The sequence below is a fragment of the Solanum pennellii genome, chromosome 1 (assembly GCF_001406875.1).
Source record: "Solanum pennellii chromosome 1, SPENNV200".
Taxonomy (NCBI): domain Eukaryota; kingdom Viridiplantae; phylum Streptophyta; class Magnoliopsida; order Solanales; family Solanaceae; genus Solanum; species Solanum pennellii.
Window position 1 is genome coordinate 3,052,261 of NC_028637.1, and position 7,545 is coordinate 3,059,805.

Genomic DNA, 7,545 nt, shown 5'->3' on the forward strand with positions numbered 1-7,545 from the left:
GAATATTTTGGTTTCTTAACTTGTTCCGAGCTATTTCAAATTGTGAGATGTTACAGTACAAAACAATATACTAGTAATACACAAGGTTATTGCATTGCATTATTTTTCCTTATGACACTCTTGGTAGAGTGTATAAAAATAATGTTAAATAGTGTATTAGTAATACTTGTATTAGTGACGAGAGGGAGTTGCTCGGATGGTAAACACCCCTCACTTTCAACCCGAAGGTTGTGAGTTCGAGTCACCAAGGGAGCAAAAGGGGTGGGAACTCATAGGGAGGGTGTAAAAAAAAGTAATACTTGTATTAGTTATGCTTGCATTGGTTATACATAGATTATTTCTTATGCATTATTTGGTTCGATGTATTAAAAATAACATGCATTGTATAAAAATATTTATTTACAAAAGTATACTCCACAATTATTGTGGAAAAGATGTAAAGGGTTTTTTGAAGTGTAATTGAGTCTTTAACCATGCTAATGCATGCATTAAATCCCTTTGTTCTAAAAATATCTAGAAAACCATGGAATTAGTAATACACTCATTAATATACAATATAGTATATGACTAATGCAAGTATTGGTTGTACATTGCATGAAAAGTGTAACAAACAAGATACTACTAATACATAGAGCTGAAGCATGCATTATTTTTGTCAATATACTCTACCAAATGACACCTTAATTAGTTTATAGGATTACCAATATTATTTCACTAATCAAAAAGTATAATCACATACAAATAAATTATATCATACAAAAATCACTATCTAAAATCGTACTCGTGATAAAAAATAGTTCCAGAAACTTTGATGGAGACATCTTTGATCTTCATAGAAATCTTCTCACTAATGTTCTTCACATAATTAAAATGAAGAAAGTATTGCACATAGGTGAGATCATGATTTTCTTTGTCTTTTATTTCTCTAGAGAGGGAGAAAGGGTGTGTTTGTTTCTATTAAAAAGAATCATTTTATATAAAGTATAAGTGTGTCTCTGAGATTTCGAACGAAGGTTGAGGGGGTACTTGTGCATTTCCCAAATATAAAGTATAAAAATATCATAAGATACCACATTAATAAATCACATATCTCTATCTTCGTTTTAGAAATAAGTATCTTAAATTACAAATTTTAAATACATATAATTATAAAAAGATTTAATAATCTAAAAATTCAATAATAGTTATAGCCATCAAACACCATTAAACTAAAACTTAATGGTAATTTAATTGGAAACAAGTTATCATGGGATAAGTTATTTCACCACGTATATATGAGATAACTTATCTCATCACTAAGATATAAATGATGAGATAAATAATCTCAAGATTATCTAATACCTCTAACCAAACATAAAATAAAATAATCTTATATCTAATTTTTAAAATTATTATACTTTATACCTTAAACCAAATGACGGATAATTTTATTAGGCTTATAGCCACTAATCTTTATGAAAAAGGGCAACAAAATAAAAGGTGTGGATTAGACATTAATAGTGAAAATTAATTGAGTGGAGAAAAATATGAGGATTGGGGAGGGGTTGCCTATGATAATTAATCCCAACAATGTTAATATGATTATGACATGAGTGGTGGAATGGGTGCCACGTGTCATACATTTCTATAAAATTATCACAAAAGAGAAGAAAAAAGATGCCTAATATATAAACGTGTTATAATTGAAGTATTATAATATATAAATATATCTTTTAATTTGGCATCAATTCACACTTTATGTCTTCTATTTTTAAATTTGTATAAGTAGACACTTAAACTTGTATAAAATTGAATAAATAGGTACAAACGTCTTACATGACATCCTGCATTGCAATTTACATCCTACATTGTATCATTGTATGACTTGTATATCTAGTTATTCAATTTTATACAAGTTAAAATGTCTACTTGTACACATTCAAAATTAGAGTTCATAATATGAAATTAGGTATAATGACTCGGTCAATCATTTTCGAAAAGTTTCATTGATTGACTGTTTTCCCCTACCCATATCAACCCCGAATCTTTTATGTTTGAATTTGAAAAGCTGGTTTTGAACTTTGAGTTAAAAATTAAGAATTTGGTAAGTTTTAAGTTTGGAAGTCTTATATTGTTAAGAAGGTGATTTTTGGGGTCTTTTAGAGTTACGTGTGTCCGAATGAAATTTCATCAATTCCATTAGTCATGAAATATGGAATCTACGCAGTGAGGATTGTTGGTTTCATTTTTCGAGTCTTTTTAAGAATTTAAGGTCCTAAGTTGTAAATTTGTACAAATTTAACCTTTGGGTAGACTTTGGTCAACATTCGGGATTGAATGGTCATATCAAAATTTTGAAATTCCATAGCATTCGAGGGTTAATGAGATCATGGTTAATCATTCATTTTTATTACACTTATAGCCACTAATCTTTATGAGAAAGGGCAACAAAATAAAAGGTGTGGATTAGACATGAATAGTGAAAATTAATTGAGTGGAGAAAAATATGAGGATTGGGGAGGGGTTGCCTATGATAATTAATCCCAACAATGTCAATATGATTATGACATGAGTGGTGGAATGGGTGCCACGTGTCATACATTTCTATAAAATTCTCACGAAAGAGAAGAAAAAAGATGCCTAATATATAAACGTGTTATAATTGACGTATTATAATATATAAATATATTTTTTAATTTGACCTCAATTCACACTTTATGTCTTCTATTTTTAAATATGTATAACTGCACACTTAAATTTGTATAAAATTGAATAAATAGATACAAACGTCTTATATGACATCCTACATGGCAATTTACATCCTACATGGTATCATACGTGTATGACTTGTATATCTAGCTATTCAATTTTATACATGTTAAGGTGTCTATTTGTACACATTCAAAGTTAGAGTTCATAATATGAAATTAGGTATAATGACTCGGTCAATCATTTTCGAAAAGTTTCATTAATTGACTGTTTTTCCCCTCCCCGTATCGACCCCGACTCTTTTATGTTTGAATTTGAAAAGCTGGTTTTGAAATTTGAGTTAAAAATTAAGAATTTGGTAAGTTTTAAATTTGGAAGTCTTATATTGTTAAGAAGGTGATTTTTGGGGTCTTTTAGAGTTACGTGTGTTGGGATGAAATTTCATCGATTCCATCAGTCCCGAAATGTGGAATCTACGCAGTTAGAGTTGTTTGTTTTATTTTCGAGTCTTTTTGAGGATTTGAGGTCCTAAGTTGTGAATTTGTGCAAATTTAGCGTTTGGATAGACTTTGATCAACATTCGGGGTTGGATGGTCATATCAAAATTTTGAAATTCCATAGCATTCGAGGGTTAATGAGATCATGGTTAATATAAGGAAGAATTTTTTTTTTCCTACTTAGAAGAATGAGTATATATTTGGCTATCAACATTAAGGGTATCTTCGTCATTTAGTTATTTGTCCTAACTTTCTTTTAATTTCATATTTTTCCTTAGCTATTCGTATTTTCTTCTTATTAGTTTTTATTTGAACATAATATGACTGATTAAATAATGAATATGAGGGTAATTTTTATTTATCTTTGTGATATTGTTAATTGTGTTGCACATATGATAAATTTAGTTCTACGACTTTGAAATTAAAAAAAATATATCAGCTGCAACAATTACGTTTAATTCCTTTTGATAGTTTTAAATTGTGTCCCTTCATAATCAAGGGCGAGAAGGAAGTTCATAAGGAAAAAAAATAGGGGAGGGTTATTTCTATGTTAAAAATTGCATGTCTCATTCATTTTGATAGGTTTCAGATGTGATGTCTTCAAAAGTTAAAATCATGCTATATATGATACAACCATACTAACTATATTTTTAATTTTTAAAAATTAAGTTGCATAAGAAACATTGTTATTTTTCCTTTGCAAATATCAGCTTATGTAATTGTGTAAATATGTAAAATGTCGTATGTATACACACATAAACAATGGAGTGATGTATGTATATTTATGTGTATATAGGTCTTTCTTATCTTCAGAACTTACATTCAAACACAATACTTGTTGGGCCCGTGCACGCATGGGCAATATATATTGAGTTCATTAAAGATAAGTAAAGGATAGAATATCCTTTTATCTTTCACATTATGTAAAAAAAATAAAAGAAAGGAAAAAAACTAGCAAAGGTAAGAAATAATTCCAACAAACTGATCAAATTTAATATAATATAAATATATTCTTTAATTCGAACATAATGACATTATTGTCTGGTATAAATAAGATACATTTATTTGACGTAAAATCGAAAATGAAAGTACTATGGTTGGATTGCCAAGGAAATTTAAAAGGCAAAGTCCTTTATTAACGTTTGATTCCATGGCATCACTCTTGACTAGGTTCATAAGGAGTCGCGATCAAGTATAGGTTACTCTTTCTAGCACAAGCTAATCCAGCAGATTCAGTTAGGTCCAAATCACTTGGATTGATTCCAATAGGAAGTTTCCAATCAAAGTGATACAACAATTTAGCTAGTGGGAAAAAAATATTAGCTAAACCAAATGATATCCCCGGACAACTCCTCCTTCCACTACCAAACGGAAGAAATTCAAAGTTATTGCCAATAAAATCTACCGAAATATGCTCAAATCTCTCAGGTTTGAAACATTCTGCGTCAATCCAATATTTAGGATCTCTTCCGATTGCGTAGGCATTAACCATAACTTTTGTTTTCAAAGGAAAGTTTCTTTAACAACCAACTTAAGGTATTTCAATTCTTCAACATCGTTTTCATTAAAAGTTTCTTTTCCTTTGAAAGCATTTCTTATCTCAGCTTGAGCTTTCAAAAGTACACTTGGATTCCTCATCATTTCCACCATGGCCCAATCAATTAATATTGATGAACTCTGTGTTCCCGCAGCAAACATGTCCTTCATTCATGAACAAATTAATTACTTTTATATAGTTTCGGAGCTAAAGTGTTAGATTACGGATTCAAGAGAACTGAAAAACTTTAGTTCAAAATTTGTATTTCTATTGAAAAGGGTTTGAAATATATCTGAAATTTGACCAAAATTGTTGTTACGATACAAAATTTTTTGAAAATAACGTTTTACCCCCTGCACTATTTAATTGTGTATTTTAAATAATACATGTGCCCACGTGAACATAAAAAAATATTGCATAATTATAAATAATAATGTGTCCACGTGGGAACATATATACCTTAAATAGTTCATGGTTAAAAAATACACTATTAAATAGTTCGGAGGTAAAAGATTCTCTATAAAGTTTGATATCATAACAACAAATTTCGACCAAAATGAAAGTATTTTTCATACTCTTTTCCACATCTGTTCTATATTGAATGAACTTTTAAATTTTCAATGTCAATTTTCTTGTTACCATGTATATAAATGGTAATTTGATGCGATAAATAATATTTTAAAAGTAAATGACCAAAATAGTCCTTAATTTATGGGTAATGTTTTATTTTGGTCCTTAATGTATTTCATTTGATTGAAATAATCATTAATTTATAACAAATCTATTCATTTTGATCATTTATGTATTTCACTAGATTGAAATAGCCCTTAATGTATGATAAATATGTTCATTTTGATTCTTTATCCTAGATCTAACATATTATTCTTTTTTTTTTAGAAAAAAAGAAGTGATAATTTCAACTATGGACCTTATGTGGCTAATAAAATTCGTCATTATTGTATTCTTTGTTAGCTCCAAAGAAAATGCGTGAAATATAACACCATTGTCTAAATCTTCTCTCAACGAGAATTTAATATTTTCTCTAACTTGAAAAGAAATAGATATTAGGTCTGTGGAATATATTTTAGGAAAGATAAAATAGTAAATTTTGTTGGAGAAGTAGAAAAAATGGTGTTAGATTTGACGGGGTTTTTTCGTTGGAGCTGACAAAGAAAACATTAACGGTGAATTTTATTAGATTTAACACTTCTTTAAATAAATTATATGTTAGATTTAGGGTAAAAAACCAAAATGAACACATTGTGTTATACATCAAGGATCATTTCAATCAAGTGAAATAAATTAAAAATCAAAATGAACACATTTATTATACATTAAACAAGATAAAACATTCCGATATATTAAGGACCATTCTGATCATTTTTCTCTAATATTTTTCGTTCCACTTTTCAAATGAGTAAATTTTGTCATAGAAGTACAATTACTAGTTCTATTTACAATTATACGATTTGAGAATACAATTGCAAGTAAGATCTTAAAAGGATATTCTTACAAGACTTTATTTTTGTTAGAGACACTATTTTTAAAAGACGGCTCAATGCGAATCATACTTTTTAGTTTATAACAATAAGAAGTAGGAGGCACTTACAAAAATAATAGCTTTGATATTGTCATTGGTGATTGGAAATTGAAAGCCTCCCTCCTTCATTAATCTTAGCAATGCAACAAGTAAACCTTCACCTCCTAATTCACCATTGTTCTTGTGCTCATTGATGATGTTTTCAAGAATGACATCTAACTCATGGTGAGCATCCATAATTTTACCCTTAATTCCACATAACACATGAAGAAATTTTAGTGATGGAAATATATCAGCTACATCAAATCCTTTAAAAAAGCGTGACGCTTCTTTAACGAGTTCTATGAGTTTATTTTGCTCTTTGACTACTTTCCCAAATGCTGATCTACATGTCATAGAGCTCGAGAATTGATAAATCCTTTTTGTTACATTAATTGTTTCACCAGAAGATGATCGAAAAAACTCAATCATATGATGAACTTCATCTTCTCTAATAGAGTTGAATGACTTAACATTTTTTGCGCTAAGCAATTCCAATAGACATATTTTACGCATTTGTTGCAAGTAATCACCATAGGGAGAAAAAACAATATTAGTCCACTTATAAAAGAGAATCTCCCCAACTAGAAGCTTGGGCCTAAATGCAAAAGCGAGGTCATGAGTTTTTAGCACTTCTTTAGCCATGTCAGGAGAAGTAACAACAACTAGAGAAACTTCACCTAGTTGAAGGTGCATAATTGGTCCATATTTTTTCGCTAAATCTCTAAAGACATGATGTGAAAGTCCACCAAACAAATGAAACATGCTTCCAATTAAAGGTAATTTCCATGGACCAGGAGGCAATCTTTTGGTTTTGCTATTGGAATTCTTCCATTTAATTAACAAAAAGAGGAAAGACACAAAAAGGAAAAGGGAAAAGATGTTGAAGAACTGCATAATTTGAGAGGTTTAGAAGATGAAAGTTCTCTGATAGAAATAAAGATGTTAAGATAAATATGTAGATATATTAGGAGATATAAAATTAGGAATAAAGATTTTCAGGATGATGTGACTCTGATCTCCATGGTCGACAAGATGAGAAGAGGCGAGACTGGGATGGTTCGGACATGTAAAGAGGAGTTGCACAGATACCTCAATAAGAAGGTTTGAGAGGCTATGTATGGTAGGTCCGAGGAGAGGTAGAGGTAGACTAAAAAGGTATTGGGAGGTGATTGGACAATACATAGACAACTTGCTAAAGACTAAGTATATATTCTCTCCGTTTAAAATATGACTTGAAACAG

The 7,545-nt window shown here is 29.7% G+C and overlaps 1 pseudogene across 1 annotated transcript; it reads right to left on the reverse strand.

The window, feature by feature from the left end:
- Positions 1-4,167: 4,167 nt before the first annotated feature.
- On the reverse strand, positions 4,168-7,216 carry LOC107008498 (annotated as a pseudogene). The gene is made up of 2 exons (XR_003575945.1): positions 6,332-7,216; positions 4,168-4,886 (listed from the first exon to the last, which is right to left on the reverse strand). The product of XR_003575945.1 is annotated as a premnaspirodiene oxygenase-like (transcript).
- Between the last annotated feature and the right edge of the window lie 329 nt (positions 7,217-7,545).